A 20,349-nucleotide genomic window follows, 5' to 3' on the forward strand; every position below is an offset into this window, starting at 1 on the left:
GTCCCCATGTAGCTGTTTAAGGAGCTAAGGACTTTGAATCCAACAGCAATGAATGCATTATGACAGGAAAGCTACAGTAAAATGCCTTCAAAGTGAAACCCTGGACGAGCTTTCACTCTTTATTAGGTAGATGCAGTGCTCATTGAATTCAAAAGGAATTCACCCCTGGAACAGAGAACAACACTTGGCAAGCTGCTTTTGTTGATGGAAAATGATTAATGCCTTGTGTCAAGTGCTCAYAAACTAGTGTGGCACTTGTGCACAGTGTCTTTCCTCTTAGGTAGGATGCTAGTGATTGCATCACAACAAAGAGTTCACAGCACAGTTTTGCTCTTTAGTTCCAGATACATGATTATGCCAGCCAACTCCTCTGTATGCCCATCTGATAATATTTGTGTTCTGTTTTAGCTGCTTTATGCTTCTCTTCTACTTTTATTGTTCCTGTGGCTTTTTCTCTTCCTATTTTTGTTTTCCTTTTCCTTTTCTTCTGCCCAGTTGAGGGAAATAGTTTGTCAACTGTTATTGAGATCTTTTCTTCGATCCTTTCTCCTTGAACACAGAGTATCATTGAGTGTTAGGATCTACCCAGACATGCAGGAGCACATAAGCTCTCAAGCCTGTGTGGTTTTGAGGATAAGCAGTAAATAAGGGGTGAGGCAGAGGAACATGTGGTGTCAGTCTGTTTTGCATGATGGTCCCTATTACCTRTTTCCCCAAAGAAGACTGAGAAATGGTTTGTTTCTGTGTCCCACATGCATTGGGCTCTGCTGGTCGTGGATGATAAATGAGGTGCAAATTCTAACTGAGAAGCTATTTCAATTTTTAAATATCATAATCTTCTTGTTCTTTCCTGGAGTTTGATGCAACTTGCAAACTCAAGAAGTCTGAAGGAGATGAGGACTATAGATTTAAAGAAAGAGTTTAGAGAACAGAGAGTAATTGACCTGAAGTGGGAAAAGACTGAAGCATAATGATCTGTGATGCAAAAGGAAAAATGAGAGGGATAGAGTTTTGGAAGGTTTTGAAGAAAAAGACAAGATTTTTATACTCTGATGCAGGTGAAGAAAGAAAACCAGTAGCAAGAATAGAAAGAGAGAAAAATATGATCAGAACTTTTTTGTTAGTGTTTTTGCTCTTTGTGGACCAAAACATTGTAATATTGGAAAGTTGTGGAGGCAGAGATTATAAGTACAGTCATGGATATAGAGAACACTGTTGCAAAATCCTACAAAAGACTGTTTCATCTGCTCCTCTGCTTCAGCAGAAGACCACCTCAGTCTCAAAGAGAGAGAGAGTGAAGGCAGTCTGTGGTTATCAGCCACTCAGATGCAACTCACTTGGGCAGAGAGACAGGGGCTGTACAATCTGGAGACTTGTCAATCACTTTAAAGGTAAGAAGAAGAAGAGAATAGCTGGGCAGATGGAAACAGTGTGCAAGAGAGAGATGTGAAAAGGTGAGTCTGTTCCACGTAGAGCGATTAACGAGCCAGCTTTGTTTCCATTGCAACATCACTTATAAAACATGAGCCCAATCCCTAATGAGCTTAACTTTAAAAATAAGAGAGAGCCTTTCTTTCCTTGGAATACTTGTTATGTTCTCAGAATGTGCTGTTCTCTTTCCAAAAGCTTTTCATCTTAAAGTGCATTTTTGCCAATCAGTCTGAGACAAGAGCTCTGTGAAACAGCATGGCAAAGGAACAAGACTGCGTGCCATTCAACTTTAATAAGTCATGGGAGAAGATATTGTTCAGCCTTGCAGAGTTTATACACTCAGATTTATAACTGTAAGTAATTAAAAGGAAGCAAGCCRTTCTGGGCCTACCTATGCTCCAGCTCTTACAAGGCCTAGTGCCTTATATCTGGCATGGCTCAAGGGTCTGTGTTCTGACAAAATTTTACATTTTAGCATAGTCAAGACTGGGTGATGTGTAACCACAGAATGCAAATACAGATACATCTAGGATACAAATATATATTTGCTTTAGTCTCACARACATTTTTGAAAGGGAAGTGGCTARCTGTGTCGGCTGCTCCTTTGCTAGCAACACAGGAAGCTCTGCAGGCAGTGGGGAGAGTTCAGAGAGTCTCAGGCTGCTTAGAGGAAAGGGAGAGCACTGTTAATTTTCCTTCCCCTCCTGGCACAGCACAGTTTTGGGTCTATTGCCTCAGGATGACTCCAGTATTTTGCAGGATTGTGTAAAGCTTTGGAATTCATAAGACTCCAAAAAGATGATGAATATCTAGGGTGGAGAGTGGTTGCAGGGAGGCAACAGGAGGGGCAGGATAGAGGTTTAGCAATCTAAATTTTGGTGTCTTAAATTACAGAGCAAGGTTTCTATGACAATGTGCTCTGAAAGATTCTGTGYAGGGTCAGAGAGAGAAGCCAAAAGGCAGAGTTGTCCGTCAGAGATGGTAGATGAGCAGGGATTCAGGGTCATGGAAATGGGAGATTCTTCTATTATAGGGGAGGCATATATAGACATATAAGAAGTCAAACCTCTGGCATGAAGACATGAAGGCTATGAATGAGATTTAAAAATAAGGCTATGAATGAGATTTTTAAACTGAAGTGTCAAAGGAGGCTGATGAGTTTGGAAATGTTCATGGTTCAAGATAATAATTCTGTTGTGGATGACACACGTGTATCCTGTATCCAAGCACAAGGTAGATCAGAGTATTACTAGTCACATAAGAAATGGAAAATTGTCAGTTAGACTGCCAAGAACCAAATGAGTGATATGCATGCTTCCAAAGGAGTACAAGGAATCTAGTAAATAAGATGGGAAAACCACAGTGTGTGGCCCCTCAATATTGACACTAGATGTAGCAGGGTCTTAGTGGAAGAAAGATCAGCACAGTGCACAACAATACAGAATACACCTGAAAATAAAGTTATCTGTTTTGGTGCTAGAGTAATACTGTAGATTAATGAGAACCTAGCATTAAGCCAAATTAACAAATTAACTGYMTCAACGACTAACATCAGTTATGCARGCTGAAATTCCAGGCAACCATAAGAAGGAAAGCGTATCACCAGGTCTCTCTCTCCGTCTGCCTAAGTTAATAATGATGACTGCCATACTCTAGGGAGATGGAAATGCAATGGAAGTAAGAAAGTGAGGAAGTTCAAGTGAAACAAGGAACAGTATAATGTGGAGGTTTGCCCACACATTGAATGTTGTATGCCATTCTCATCCTGTCATTTAAAAATGGATGTACCAGAAATGCAAAGGGTTTGGAGAAGGGCAACAGGGGTGACTAAAGATACAGAATGCCTTCTGCCTGAGGAAAAATGAARTAAACTAAGATTTTTCAGTGTGGGAGAGATGACTCAGGCTGAAGCAGTCTATACTACCTCCATGTAAAAGTCCATAAACTCGTGAGTAGCACAGAGAAAGCGGGTAGTGCATTTAAGTATCTTTTCCAACAGGAAAAATGCAGGACTAGTAAGTACCAGGTTAAAAAAAAATCTTCAAAACTCCATATATACATGCATGTGTTACGACAGGAGGAATAACCAGGCTGAGGTTGGATTTTGCTGCCTGATCAATTATAATGTTGACCCACTCTCCAGGAAATGAAGCAGTCATTGATTTGGGGGATGGAATTTTTAGAAGTTTTTTTGTACTTAGCCACCAAAGACACTGGTTGTGTGCATGGATCTGGCTCTAAGAGATGATCCTTATATGGAGTTTTTAAGAAACTTAACCAAAACATAAAAATTAAGGCAAAAAACAGGAAGCGAGGGGAATGTATATGAATTTCTTTGTTATATAGCCTTAGAATTATAGCCTCCAGAAAAAAAGCAAATTGATCAACAAACAGAACAGCTGGACATACTGATGAAAGGAAATATCACATATGACTCAATTGTTATATCTGCCGCATGGTTATTTAAGCCTTCACAAAGGTTTGTGCTATCTTTGTCTGTCACTGTTTGAGCTCTCCATATGGTTGTACGTGTAACTATAAGCACAAGAGCTGTGTGCAAATRAATATTCATTGCCATAATCTTCATTTTATTTTAAAGAGATAAAAGTTAAAGTGAAAATATGTCATCTAAGAAGGGTTGTTCTTGTTTATTTTGACCAGAAAAGCCAGGGACTCCTAGGCCTTCCTTCTCATAATGAGYATGAAATAAGGAGACATTTGTAGAGGTAATTTCTCTTCCTTAGTATTTTAAATAGTGATATTTTAATACATAGTATCTTAAATGTGATAGAGGGACAACACATACTGTATGTTTTATCCAGATTTTAGTAGCATTCAACTACAAATGGATCCAGTATAAACTCTCTGGAGTTTATACTCCAAGTTCAAGAGTTGTTCTGCAGMTGAACATATGTTCTGGCACAGTGGAAAAAGTGCTGACAAATATGCCAGGTGTCTAGAACTGTTTAAATAGAGCAGACTGTAACTTTTCCAGCTGATAGAGAGTCCAGCCAGCCAGTTAATGGGGTTCAGGTACCAGCAAATCATTTAAGCTCAGAGCCACAGACCTTAAACTGTCAGTATCAGAGCAGAGGATGTTAACTCCCTSGATGTGGACTATTTGTGCAGTCATTTAAAGAGAATAGTTATTATCCCTGTGAAGGCATATCCATTTCCTTCAAGAAATTTGGAATAATAACTAGGAACTGTGGTGAAACTACTTAAAATTTAGGGTGACTGCTTAGATGAAATGTAGGCCTAAATTAAAAATGGAGAATATAATGTTAAAAGAAAGAAAAGCTGACAGTGGTTCACGAGGAGAAACAAGTCCCACCGAAAAGGAAAACTAGATAGTGTCATCATAAGAGAAAAAAAAGATTGATCTATTGAATTTCAGCTATTTTTATTCAGGAAAGAAATAAAATAAATGACAGAATGAAGGGAAAAATTATCAGATAAAGTGAAGACTCTGTTAGTTGCAGTGGTGGAGACTTTTAAAACAGTATATCCATCCTTGAACCACTAGGCTGCTACAATACCTTTGGCTAAGACCAGGGGACGTCAGTGTTAGTTATTATCTTTGCTAATCAGACCAGATAAAGGCCTAAGCTCTACTGCAACAGAGGATTCCCCATAGAGCTTATACTATTGACTGGCATAACCTTCTTGTGATATATTCTTCCTCCAGCACCACTTCTGTCTCTGTCTCCCTGCTGCTGTTGCACTCTATGGTCTGGGGGAGAGAGAAGGATTCAGAGCTGTCAGCAAACCCTGTACAGCAACAAGAAGGATGAAGAGAAAACTTCAGCCTCTTTCTGGTCTCTTAAAAGCTGTTCACTGTCTTGCTTCTTGCTCAGCGTGTTTCAGCAGATCTCTCTGTCTTCTAATGGTAAGGATGCCAGTACCTCAATCACAATAGCACATTATGTCAAAAATAGTTTTCCTAAAGGCAATGGAATCTTTAATACACTACATAAATAATTAAAATTGGATAACTGGCAGGAATAGCCTATCTCTATTCTAATAAACTCTTCTGGCCTGCAAAACAGAGTACTTACATGCCAAGTCCCTGTTGTGAATGATCCTGGGAATATTTGAACCTTAAACCATGCCCAGGAATTGTTTGGGAGTGCTGGCTGACATCGGCCAAAAGCCTGCCCGGGAGCACTGTAAAAGGGAGCTGTGTAGACAATTGCAGTCCACTGCTTTGGAATGTCCCTGGGCACTGTCCTATTTACTAGCATAGACATAGACCTCATAGACTAGACCAGCATAGACCTCATCTAAAGTGGTGGACCCCAGAGAGCTTCCTGATTCCAGGATCTGGATATATGGTTCCTTGCATTCCAGCCTCACTCTGAAATGAGATAAAGGCAATCTCATGTCTTGACTGCTGTGAAAAGGAGGCTTGGATACCCAAGGGAGAAGAGTGACAATACAGATAACCGCAGAACCAGGACTCTCTGACACATCACTTGATCCACATTTACCCTAATAGGATAAGGCATTTCCTCACTTGAGGAGAGCATTAGAATATGGCCCTAAATAATAATGCATGTGACTGCGGGGCTCATTCTGCATCTATTTTGCTTCTGACTCTTCAGTATGGAAAATGACTAAGTTTGAACTTGAATTCCTTCCAGAGTGCTATTTAGGCATGAACCGTTCTGTAATTAAATCAAATTATTTGAGCCCACAGGAATAACTGAATGCAATTTATCTGAGAAAAATGATGTGTATGACCCCTGTGTAAGCCAGGAAAGACTTCATCAGTATGTCAGAATAATTTCACAGCTAAAGTAGAGAGGCCTAGAATAAACTCTGCAATCTGTGTGAAGAGTTGTGTATTACTAAGAGCCTTGTTATATTATACTTACTTAAAAATACCCAATATTGAGACAAATAAAAATGTATTAYTGATTTTACATTGAGTAAATATATCAGAACTATGTCTTGAGACCATCAACATGACTTCTCCTCAGACTGACAGTTGCACAGTTCAGCAGAATTGCTCAAATGTTAAGTGGATCCCAGTTTTCTCCTATTGCACCCACGATGTGTTACACATTGCTAGAGTCTTTAACAGTGTTAAAAGAGGTCAAAAGGGGTTTTGAAGCTTAGAACATCTGCACTTGAAGACCCACTTCAGGGGTCATGACCTCACTTTCAATTATACTGCCAAGCTTGTGAATGAAAATGAGGTTGTGACCCTCGTTTAGGAACTGGTAGCTTAAAATAAGCTTTGAGAAGAAGGAATAAAAAACRTTTATAAAGCAGTGTATACTTGGAATGCATGTCAAGTGTAGGGTACTTTCCAAAGAGACAAGACTGGAGTGAGGTCATACAAACATGCAATGCATTGTATTTCTATTTAGGTCATTCTTTTTCTCCATAAAAGGAGAAGAGCCAAAGATTCTCAAGATAGAGCCACTTACAGGAATTGGAAAGGTTCTGTGCTATTAGATGATTTAGATCCTTGTGCTGCCTGTGATTTGTCAAAGTGCCCAAGTTACACACCTAGAATAACACGGTTTTCCATTGAAAACTGGGATTTCAACTGTTGGAAATCAGGATGGAGTGTGTGCTACAGAAACTAAAGATATTAGTCAGTCATAGGGTAATTATGAAACACTGATGGGACAAGTCCTGAAAAACATGTTGTCCTAAGATTTATCAGACATGATGTTTCTAACAAGGACTAGAGACTAATCCAAACCATCACCGGTGATTTTATCCCTGGCAACAAGTACAATTTCTCCAGTAAGTTGAATTTGAACCAGACTAGGTGCAGAAAGGATGACTGAAATGTCTTGGGGATGAGAATCCTCACTTTACCAAAAGAGAGACTAAATAGAGCCTTGTATAGCTGAGCACAATGAAAGTCTATAGGGAAAGGACTGCACTTCTTAAATGCATTGATGGGTGAAGGGAAGCAGGGGAGGAATGATTTGAACTGAAATAGTGTTGTCCTGGAAAAATAGGGCTTTTTATTTGGCTGTGAATCACTCTGAGCTATAAACTGAAAGAACTGGCAGTACAGGGAAGTTCTAGAAGAGCTGTTTTGAGTTTGAGGCAAGAAACCTAACTGGGTTAATGATATAGCTTGCTGAAAGGGATAATACAGGAATGTGTATCAGGAGTCAGGGATCGATAATATGGAAGTCAATTAAGTAGGTGAAGTTCCTAGCTTACAGACCATTGTTTTAGGGAGGAAGAGAATCTGATTGCCCTTCTGTCAGTAGGATATGCTGGGTATGGTATATCCCCTAAAGCTCTCCTAGCCTGACACTGAAACACTTCCAGAGAGCTAAACTGGATTACGTTTGCTGCTATACAACAGATTAGTCCCAAATAAAGAGTGTTGTTTTCCAGATATGAAGCCAAAATTTTGCATTGCTCAGTGTCATATTATCACTCATAGTTATATGCAATTCATCTCTCTCTATGGTGTTTACAGCTCTTAAATGTGGGTAGACAGTTATAACAGCATTCTTATATCATTAAGCAGTGTCTTCCTGTCCTGTTTGCCTGTTTTTGTTTTATGTGAAACAAATGTGAATTCTCTCATTTCTTAACTATTTGAAGTCAGTGTATTGTGGATTTTTATTTCATGATCAATTAAGCTGTTTTTACTGAAAAGTTTACCTAGATGTAAATATGTATTCTCTTGCCTCCCATTATAGTTAAGGGGGGAGCTTGATCAGATTTGCAACAGGGTTTAAATGGTAACAGACCTTGCAGCCGATTTAATGCAATTTTCTGACTTTTCAAAACAGATTTACTCCATAGAAAGGAAACTCTGTTCATACTTAAATTCTTTGTAGGGAACACAGACCTGTTATTCATGCAATGCAGTTGTGAATAGAGATGCAATAGAAAGCAGACAACAATCTTAACTTCAGGACAACCCAGAATAGTAATGTAGTTTAGATTCTGGTTGAAGTCTGAACAATTAAGAGAGGCTCTTCCAAAAATATGAATAGAGCTCTGAAGTCCATGCCCGTCATCTTATATGCCATGCTCTCATAGTTCCCTTCTATTTCTGGGCCTTGCTCCATGCTGTTGTTTTGCACAAGTTATCCACTATGTCTTAGTCCTTCAGATTTGCTGTATTTCATAGTTCTCTCCAGCTGTCTTAACCTTCATTTTTAATAGAAGGTAATCATTATAATTATATTTCAGTCTCTATTATTTTAACAGTTCTCTATCATTTTACACTTTTCTGGGCTTTTATTGGCATCCTTTACTCTTTGAGCCTGATTCCATATTAAATAGTGCCAATATTATTCCTCACATTTCACTGTGCAATTGCACTGTGCAGAAATGAAACTTTCACCTCACTGTACTTTCTACCATTTTGCTTTGCTTTTTTTATCCAGTACAAAGCAATAATCTCATTGAGAGTGATGAGATACCACAAAGACTTTCAGAACTGAGTTCTCACCTTTCCTACTGCCAGACAGATGCCAGTTACACTTCTTCTCATCATACCTGGAGGAACTGAGAAGGTTTAACCAAAGAAGCAGACAGAAGACATCAGACAGGTCAAATTTTYGGTCCTGAAGAAGATTTTAGCTTATTCTTAAGCAGCATGAATTCAATATGCTAGAGAAGGGGAAATCTCTCCGCCAGACTGACTAGTTAATTGCTCAGTACACCATCACATACATCCTGTCATGAGCATGGCATAAGAATTATATGAAGTCAAAAATTAGGTATTTGATTCTCATTTATGTTCATGGGTTTACTAAGCAAAATGAGGTGAGCTTGCAGCACCACGTGGCAACTGAAGTGAGAACAAGAAAGCAAAGCCTTTAGAACATGTTAATAACTAAACACTCTCTATTTGCTTACTAATATGTGCGTGCCATTTCCCTGTGTTCTGATAGGTGAAGCAGATTGGAGATAAAGAGCAAGATTTCAGTAGCCAGGGGCTGCAGGGTGCCCTGTGTGGGGGGGATGCTATAAGCTGGCCTGTGCTGGTCACACTACTTCCGGTCAGTTCCAAATCTGACCTAAACAACCTGTCACATGCCATAACTGCAGCCCATCAGGGAAACACCCAGCACCATGTCTCAGGCATATTTAAGAAAGAGTAGTAGCTGCTGGGGACAGGAAACATTTAGACAGAAACACTGCTGAGGAGATGGCTGGAGACACACTCTTTGAAGGAAGTGCTCCATGCTGGAGGAGATGCACCTCTGAGGGACTTTGGCCATGAGCAACCCATTCTGGGATGAAGAAATCCATGAAGGTACTGTGGCCCACAGGTAACACATGCAGGACAGGGACACCCCTGAAGGATGGTGGCTTCTGGGCCACCCATGCCAGACTAAGACATATAAAGCTGCAGAAGAATCACAGAAAGCACCTCTGAAAATTGTCTGGTCTAACCTTCCTGTTCACAAAGTTCAAACAAGAAAATTTAATGCTGTCTCATGTCCAACTTATTGACCACTGTGACTACCAGGTCTTAATCTGCAAAGCTGCTCTCCAGCTAGCTGATCCACAGCCTGTTCTGATACAGAGGATTGCTCCTACCCAAGTGCAAGACTTTGCACTTCCATTTGTTGAACTTCATGAGGATCCTCTCTGCTCCTTTCTCTGGCCTCTTGAGATTCCTCTGACCGGCAGCACAACAATCTGGGCTACCAAACATTTGTCCAAGTTTTGTATCATCTGCAAACTTGGTGCATTCTGTCCTATCATCCAGATCATTAATGATGATGTTAAATAGTACTAGCCACAATATTAACACTTGAGAGACATCACTAGTGACTGGCCTCTGGTTGGACCTCATGACACTGCTAACAATCCTCTGAGCCTGGCATTGCAACCAATTTTCTGTCCATCTTACTGTACATTTATCTAGCCCATGCTTTATCAGTTTATCTATGAGAATGTTTTGAGAAATACCACTGAAAGCCTTACTAAAGTCAAGGTGAACAACAGTCACTCCTCTTTCCGAAGCTACCAAGACAATYAGCTCATCATATAAGGCTATCAGATTGGTTAAAAATGATTTCCGCTTCATAAATTGATAGTGTCTGCTCCCTATCACCTTCTTGCCCTTCATGTATTTGGAAATGGTTTCTGGGATTATTTGCTCTACCAGCTTCCCATGGATCAAGGTGAGGCTGACTAGCCTGTAGTTCCCCAGACCCTCCTTCTTGCCCATCTTGAAGATAGAAATGACATTTGTTTTCTTCCAGTCCTCAATAATCTCCTTTGATCACCATGACCTTTCAAAGATAATTAAGATTGTGCTCACAGTGAAACTGGCCAGCTCCCTAAACCCTCATAGGTGTTTCACTTCAAGCACCATGGACTTATGTATGTCCATCCTTTTTTAATGTTCTCCCTATTAAGGGTAAGTTTTCATTGTTTCAGACTTTCCTACTGGTTTCAGGGACTCGAGATTGCTGAAGATAAGTCTTACCAGTAAAGACCAAAGCAAGGAAGGCATTGAGAACCTTGGTCTTTTTGGTGTGTCTTGTCACCAGGTTTCATGCCCTGTTCAGACACATATTTTCTGTAGTCTTCCTTTTGCTGCTGATGTATTTGTAGAAGCCTTCCTTGCTGCTTTTCATATCCTTCAACAGATTCAGCTCCAGGTGGACTTTGGCTTTCCTCATCCCATCCCTGCATGCTTGAACCATATCTCTATATTCCTCATGGGTTGCCTGTCCCTACTTCTACTTCTTGTACATTTCCTTTTTATGTTTGAGTTTAATTTGGTGCTTCTTGCACCCATGCAGGCCTCTTGTTGCCTTTGCTTGACTTTCTTTTCATTAGGATGGGCCATTTTTGTGCTTGGAGGAGGTGATCCTTGAAAATCGGTATGAAGCAGAAGAAAATCAATAAGAAGCACAGTGCACCAGAAAGAAAGCAGACAGAAGCAGTTATGCACACAACTCAACTACTAGGTTGTCCATTACCTCACTGGAGAAATTGAGATGGATGAGTGTAACCTGTGGCAAAAAATAAGGGAAGTATTTGACTTTAGGGGAGCCTGGGGAAATGGGAGGAAAGGTGTTTATGTAAGTGTTTGTTTAATTATGTTCTCTTTTTTTTCCTCAATGCCTGAATCAATGATCAGAATTTTCTGTTAACTGTTGTTAAATTAAATTAAAATTCYCCAGATCTGGACTGTTTTGCTTGCAACACTAACATATACCAGGTCATGCTTTCATTTCACTGTACCATGGACACCGTTTGGCTTATTTTACTTTGACACATGAGGACCTTAAAATACCTTAAAATTCTTGGAAATTGCAGATAAACTTGTTTTAAGACTATATTGTTTGAGTATTCTACATGTATGGGGAAAAACAATTGAGCTGTCAAGCCTACAGCAAGCTTTGTCTATATTAATACACAACTGAGCTAAAGTTGATTGACTTTGCTGGTTTGTGTTTACTGCTGCATTTATATAATCACAAAGCTTCCAAACTGCATCTGCTTTGTATCTGTTTTGTAGCCATGGAGCAGACACACAAGTGACTGCATTCACCTCTGTAGATACTTTCTACTGGGTTTGTCTCTACCGTGTTTTGAGCATGAACTGCTTCATATTCTCATTGTCAGGAAGTAAAATTATGAGAATTCTCTCACTCTTACTATGGAGGAGCCTCAGAACACACTGCAAAGGATGCTTAGCCWCTCAGAGAGGCTCAAACATACAGATACAGACAATACAAAGGTGCTTCCTCTGTCCTTGTAGACTCATTATATGGCCAACATCTTTGTGCAGACATAGCCACGGAGGATCCTTTCAGGAAAGTCTCAATTATTATGTGCTAAGGGGATAAACAGATAAGATTCAAAAACAGTCTGAGTTGCTTATAAAAGCACAGACTCCTAGATCTGAAAGCAAGTGTCCTAGTGAAGTCAGGTGTGGGAGCTTTAGAACAAAGAAATTCTAGCAGAGGCCGAAAATCTTTGTTTCATTAACCAATATTTAAAAAAAAAATGCCAATTTTTAGCTAGGGGGTAGAGACCAGGTAACATGAGATATGAGTCTTTTTTCTAATACTGTTTCCAAATATTTTTGAAGAGATGCACAACAAGTGGAAAAACTCAGAAAGGGCATGGCTGATCAAAGAATCCCTTCATTATGTGGCCAAGGACAGAAGCCTGCATAGACAACCCTTTTTTGGATATATTAAAAAAAATATTCTGGCAGATCTTATGAATAAAGAACAAGCTAGCATGTGCACATCAACATGTTACAGAGGCTTAATTATCAACTTAACATCTTAACCTTTAAAATCTTAGTGGGAACTGGAGTGATGTCACTGAATAAGAGTGTCTCTATTGGGTAAAGGAATATCATAGTAATTTTGGTTTTTAATAGCAGAGGACTCAGAATCTTAGATCAGCTTGGGTAAGTCTAAGTGCATATCCAAAGCTAGATTTGCAACACGGGCTGTGTGTCTTGCTGCAAAAAGGTTGAGTTATGTCCAGATGTGCACCCAATGCAAGAGTTCTGTAGCTCTTACTCAGCCTGATGTCCCTTCTCCCTTAGCATCTACATGTGAATCATTCTTAAGAGGGCAGTGGTTACTGTGAAAGAAGATTTCAGTAAAGGAGATGCCACAGATGCTACTTCTTGTGGGGTCACTCTACCCAGTTTTTCCTTGAATATCAACTTTTCTTCTTGGAGCAAAGTCAGTCAGCAGTGCAGGAACATCCCCTTTCCTTTTGGCTGGGTCTCTTGACTTTTTGGCCTGTTCTCTCCCCAGGTGCATGGGAGAACGAGAACTTGCTGATGTTGATTTTGAGAATTTAAAAATGTGAAGGAAAGGAAATTAGACCCTGTCTGTGGTTTAAATTAAAATGGAAATCAAAGTCCAGCACTTTCAAGCATAAAGGGTGTGTATGCGTTTTGAGAGCAGCTCTCTAAGTTTGATGTAAATCAGTCTGCTTATGTAATTCTACCATACCCAGCCCAAATTCCTGTCCGATGTTACGTTTATTTGGATAAAAAAGTCTCAGCTGGTATTAAAAAATATCAAATTTTCTCATTCTAGCACAGTTATTGGTAAAATTAGTGATAACTGCTAGCTGTTACACTAAAACAAAGATACTTTATCCTTTGTTACTGTCTGAACTTTTAGGTGGTTCCTGTTTTTTTTTTTCACTTACTGACACAGGGCAGCAGTGGAAAGAGATTTGTTGTGGAAGGTTGTGCGCCTTGCAGAGGTACTACATGGTCTCTGAGAACAAGACGTGGGAATGAAGGGCTAACGGCGTTTCTTCATGCTGAGGCTACTGCACTGTCCCTTTGCTCCTACTCAAGTAGAAGCTTCTGAATGAAACTTCAYATGCAGAAGGAAGAAAATTTCCTGCGTCTTTCTCATTTGTTGTACATGAGGCAATTATCTCTGCTCAAAGAGATTGCCCTTTCATTTGATATTCTTTTCCTCTGAAATCTCACCGAATTTGAAATCAGAGCAGGCTTTTGCAGTCACTGTGGATGTTCCAGAAAGATTTCTGGAGTATTAATGGAGGAAAAGTAATCTCCAATATTACTTTTTTTTATTTTCTTAAGGGAATGGATGGTTATAGCAAGGGTTTCAGGAAGCACTGAAAGCCATAGAGTAATCTAGAAAATAATATACCAAGAGCCTACTTTATAAATGTTGGGGAACTGTGAGTATTACTTTGTTCTGGATGCTCCAGCCATAGAAAATAAGCTGTTGCAGTAAATTTTCTTGTGGAAAGCTTTCTCTTTTTAGGAGATATCTGCCAAACTCCTGTAAAGACATGGACCTGTGCATTCTCAAAGTTTGTCATCCGGGGGGGGGGGGTGTAAGTCTTCCAAGTACTTTGGCATTTACCTTTCCAAAACAAGTTGAGAATTATCACTCTAAAAATAGATGACTTTTGGCTCTATGCATGTTTTAGGTAAGACATTCTTAAAACTTAAAATAATGAATATAAAAGAATATTTCCTCCTGCAGAACCAAGCTGAAAAGCTGAAAAGCATGATCATTACCTATTCATTTTTGATTAATCTTTACTATCTTGAAGATTAAACTCTGACCAAATTTTTATTTATATATAATGACTTTATTTTTGTTGTCTTTTTAAAAAATTTTCTAGTAGTCCTAAGATCTAGAATGATAAAGATTCTATGAATAAAACTTTTATCTGGGAAGCCTGAATAACAGGATGCATTTGAATTAGATGCTTGTTGTAGGGAGAAATGAAATACCAGAGGAAACTGACAGAGAAAATATTCAGATTCATTTATCTTTCACTCCTCAAAAGTAAAAGTTCCTAGGGTGTCCATTTCCTATGGCTGCATCTGGACTGTTGAGAGTAGTCTGATGCCTTGCTTTATTGAAGGTATCTACTGAAATATTAAGTATTTCCTATTGCACAAATGGAATGAATATTCAGTTTGACCAAAATGTTTTTGCTTGGGGACATTCTGTCATACCTTGTGTCACGGCATCAGTCTGTGAAGATGTGCTTAGGATTCTCCAGTGTGATACGCATACTTTACGTGTCATGAACTATGGTACAAATAAATGAATTGATTTGTAAATTGAACAACCATGGGAATAAAATGGAGGGCCCAAATCTGCAAAAGCATTTAAGACTGTAGCCCCTTTATAGGCAGCAAAACTCACCCTGAAATAAATGGCAGGATAGGAACCTAAACATCAGTGTGGATCTTGGCCTGTATCTTTTTGATCTCAGTCCAGTGCCTTCCTCTGCCTTGTTTTAATAGCTTCTCTTTCACTAATCATCTCCATGTTTCCTGGAATCTTGATTTCAAGCCCTTTCAAGATTCATTTTGTGAAACAAGAATGAAGGAAGGTAATCATTTCTGGGCTCACATTACTGATATCACATATTAGTAACCTGATGTCCACCATGTCTAGCAGTTCCTATGCTAGACAGGTCAGTATGCTAGCTGTGGAGGTACCCTTGGACTGGTCCTTATGTGAACTTGGCTCTTTATCAGAGCATGTGGCATGACTACACAGTTTTGGTAAGCTTAGAAAGTTCCTTTAAAGGCTTGCAAAAGGGAAAGGCCTCATTTCAGCACATTTTTACCAGTGACATAATCCCCTGTTAATATTTTTATATATAAAGCATCATGTCATGCACCAGGTCAAGAAACTCATTCCCAAAGAATGTATGCCTCTGACTCTAGGAGAGAGGCTTTAAAAAAAGTTGTTGTTGAAGTTCAGGCAGCTTTCCTGGGTGTTTCATTCTTTAGCTGGTCGACATTCTTTCCCAGTGAGTGAGAACCCGATAAGACGCTAGTACCTATTTATAACTGGCAGTGAGAGATACTTACTGATGCAGTACTTAGTGAAGGAAAAAAAAGGAAAAAAAGAAAAAAAAAGCCCAGCCCTTAGCTGCTTACCSTGAATTCTGGAGTTTGTTACTCCTCTGTGCTGGCATCCTTACTGCTCTTTGGAGGGCACCACATGTGACTTGGCCTTGGACAGCAAAATAAAACAACATATTCAAGGCTGTGAAAAATGAGTCACTGTGAAACCATGTGTGTTTTCCATCTCCTTGTAGTTTTCATGTTTGATTTTTGTTTCTCCGAGAATGACTATTTATATGACGGTAGTACTTAGAGGCCCTAATCCAAACTAAAGCCTACAGCACTTGGCTGTATTCAAATATGGGCTGAGAGACAGGCTCTGTCCTTAAAAGTTACTGATAAAAGTGAACGTGACAACTATATGACAGTAGGACACAGGTATGATAAGACTTTCCCAAAATCAGGCAGCAGGCCAACCACTTGCAAGATTGTAGAGTCATTTTCTTTTAATTTTCTGCCACCAAAAAGTTAAGAACGATATAGAAGGTATAACAAACATCAGCAGCGGATAATTCAACTTCAGAGTATTCAGTGATAGCTTGCTGCTATCCTTGGTCCATTGCTTTGTACTGGATAAAGAAAGGAGGGGTCTTGAACCTGTTTGGTACATTCATTTTGAATGTACTAGCCACAGCACTATGAAGAGGACAACTTTCTAGCCTTGCTGACTTTGTGACTCTACTCTTTAAACATCACGCCAAATATATATGACATCAAAATTGATTTTTTGCCAGCTAAGCAGCCTCTGTAGCAGCCTCTATCTAGAACAGTTTTCCTTTTAGCATCCTGTTCAGTTGTGACTATGTTTGAGATCTGACAAAGAAATCAWTTTTTGCCGACCTGGTAATCCAAGATGCCTGTTTTCTAACTTGATAAAGAATGTCTGGAGAATTCTATTCCTTTTCTGAAAGATGGGAAAAGCTGATTATTAGGAGTAGGAATATTAGGAACAGAGAACACAGATTTATCAAATTTCCAAGGACCGTTGCTATATTTGTTTCCACAAGGTTAGAATCCATATTGTTTAACTAGTGAGTGTAAATAAAAGCAAGGCACCATCTCTTCTTGGATGTAATTTCATAACATATTTGATGTATTGTTATCTCCTGTGTAAAAGTTCTGAAGAGCATAATCTGGATAAAGTCAATTCTGTTCTAAAGGCATTAGAGAATCATTAAAGAATCACTTTAAAATGTATGGAGTATTACAGTGATTAAAGAATTTTGTAAGTTGATCTCATAATTCCCCACAAAGAGTCAACCTCTACTTGTTTCTACAACTAGTTTTCATCTTGGGCTTTGTTTCATAAAAGTCAATCTTGGCATGACCCTGCCTACTGTGTAAGCTGTCAAGTGAAATTGAATTGAAATTAGAGTTTGTAAAAAGACTGCTCTTCCCCATATGGCAAGATATTTCTTATTTCTGACAAAATGTTCTCATTAAAGAATAAAAACTACAGAAAAAAAATCTTAAGTAAGTTGGATTTGGGATATGAATAGCATGGTAAAGATCTGGAAATTTTAATCTTTCTGGTGGAAAAGAAAATCGGATGGGGAAAAAAGTTGGCAGAGATGYATCCTAAGTATAGTTAAAACACTCAGTCTGAATAGAAAAAGATAGAGCAAAATAAAGCACTAGCTTTGAATCTCCATACAGAAATTTCAGAACGTTCTATAATCTTTTACAATTAATAGAACATCAGTAAATTGTATTAGCATTTCATATTCACTGAACCAAGTTCATACAGTAGCACAAAACAAAGATAAACCAATCAATCTTGAAGAGAAGACATAGTATAGATGGCCTTTCCAGAAAGCAGACAGTTAAGCTTTCAAAGTTAAGGTGGAAGATGCAGAGGAAATTAACTGAATGAAATAGGTGAATATTGAAAGCTATTTGTTTATATTTAAACATTATTTTGAAACAAAAGTTGAACTATGGATTATCGCATTGGGATATTTGCATCAGTGTAAAACTAGGAAAATATTTCTGAATACAAAAATGTGGGAACATTATTGCCACTTGTAACATTTATCTGTTAGTATTCTGAAATCTAACCTGAGCTATGAACAATGCAGTTCTGGAAATTTGAATATATGACTAACAAAAAGTAAAACTTCTTGAACCAACTGTAATGGAAAARAGAGCTATAAAAACCCTGCCTGGTACTTCTGCTTCTAATAAATTTTTGAGGTAATAGCTTAATTGTGCCTAGGAATCATAGTCATAGACCATCAACACACTGTGGGGAATGCTATTTAGACAGATCAAAAGAAGTCACTCTGCCACAAGATGACAAAGGCTGAATACCAGCATAAGACTACTTACGGGTGCATTCAGCATTCTTGAGAGTCTCAAACTTTAGGTAGTTTAATTTTTGTCAAGATTTTCTCAGGCATCTTGCCAAAAGAGAGATTTCRGTGGGGATTTAAAGGAAACCATTGGAATGGCTTTGTATATGAAAGCACATTTGAAAAATCAAAATGTGAAATAATGTGACTGCAAAACCAGCTGATCAAAGATGGAAGACAATTATCCATATAGGTGAAATAGCAGGGGAGATGGAAACTAGTTAGTGAAGAGTATGAAGATAGAGTAGCCTGTCTCTGATGTGTAGGAGGAAAAGGAAACAATTTTAAGGTGCAAGGAAAAAGGTGATAGTAGTCAAAGTGATGGATTAGAAAAATGATCATTGCAGTAACTTTCAGAATGACTGGGAGAAAGGTAATGGTATAAAYAAAAGAAATAGAGATGTAAGGTGATGTAAGACATGCCCGAGCAATGCATCCTTCTGATAGAGCAGCTTTTCATATCCCTTTTCTGTGGAAGTGAGACTTGCTGCTGAGGAGCTGCCATGTGGAACAGGTGGACCACAGAATCAGGCCCTCAGATGGAGKCTTTTCTGACTGATAGGAACACCTCTTTAATTTGCTGAATGTAATATAAACGTGGTTCTTTTTTTGTACCTCTGTGGATGGAGAACACTGGAAAATTGCTCATTTGTTCTCCATTTTCCCTCAGTGCAGGGGATGAGTGGCCAGGAAAGCAGATGGTGGCATTGGCACGGGGAATGGACAAGCTCTTTCTGCAGTGTCTGAAGTGGTCAGAGACTTTCTAACTTGTGGAAGTTCTCCAGCAGTGAATCTCTGGCTGGCATACATTCACTTTGAGTAATACAAAATGAATTAAGCAAACCAGAGGATTTCTCTCTGAGATACTATAATTGTGAACGAACTGTCCAGAACAAAAACCTTTAAAAGACATACACCTCACAATCTTCCCTGACTTTTGATTTTCTTTTTCCTGTGCCGAATCYATTAATTTAGATATTTTGAACCATGACTTACAGAAGGCCTTTAACTCTGTGGGTACTGACTCCTACTAGTTTTTACAATCACTACATGGATGGGATTTTTAAAAATACTCTGAGGTGGCCTGCGGGAGAATCTCATTTTCCCTGTCTAACTCACTGGGTACAGAACAGAATTTTTCTTTTCCATACTTACATTAATAAAGTAGGCTAGGCAGCAACAGATAATAATGGATGTCACCACAGTTTGAAAAAGCACATGTTTAAATAAAAATATAATGTATCCTTCTTACAAATTGTGAAACTAGACAGCCTGAAACCATCTGGCACTCCACCTCCTGAAAGAACATCTGTAATGACAATGTTTTTCTTTCTGTAAGAGTGCCACCCTCTAACTGTGACCGTCATAGAAAGTCCGTTTTCAAGCCGAGCTTTATTCAACATTCAAAGTGCAAGCAAAAAAAACCCCAAAGCTATTTCCACTGCAATCCAAAATACTCACAGCTATTGCATCCTTACATCACACTCTGTGCTTGCTTGTATCAGCATGGACAATAAATGTTGTATGTCTCAGTGCAGACCCAGACATAGCCCCAGACCCAACAAGGTTAAATACATTGTGGGCTCTAGGCAAGAAATTATCTGGATATTGAAATCAATTTACAGAGAATTTGCATGCCAATTAGATCTCCTCCTAACTGGCTTCAGTGGTCTAGTAGAGGATCCATACTTTAGGTATCAAAACTACTTCTTTTGAGTGACAACTGGAAATTCAGAATCTGGCTGCCTGGATAACATGTGATTTAAGCATCTCGCCAAGCTCTTGAAATTAATTGCAGTGACTTAAATGGGCTCTGGTAACAGGCAGTGTCAGTTTTAAAAATATTGATGGCAACTGTCAGTTTTTCTATWCAGGGCAATCAAAGCTGACAATTTTATTGAAGCAGAACCATAGCAGGAAACAATCAGAAACTCCTTCATGAAGACAGTCTTAATACAGAGACAGAATATCACCTCTTATCAGCCTTTCCCTGTAACAGTAAATAATAGGAATACAGAAGGATCTGAGACACTGTGTTTGGTTGTGTAAGAAGCAGTAGTTTTCCATTTGCAATTGTAACACTGTTTACCATAGGGCAGAACTACCCAGAGTCAGGGGAGAAACTGGACCAGTGGAGGTCATGCACGAGGCTGTGCAAGATCAGATCAACTTAGAAAAACCTGACAGTATCCTCTTAACTCATTCTTGCTATCT

Source organism: Rhea americana, unplaced genomic scaffold (assembly GCF_003343005.1).
Source record: "Rhea americana isolate MKP2758 unplaced genomic scaffold, rheAme1 scaffold_180, whole genome shotgun sequence".
In the NCBI taxonomy this organism is placed as follows: Eukaryota; Metazoa; Chordata; class Aves; order Rheiformes; family Rheidae; genus Rhea; species Rhea americana.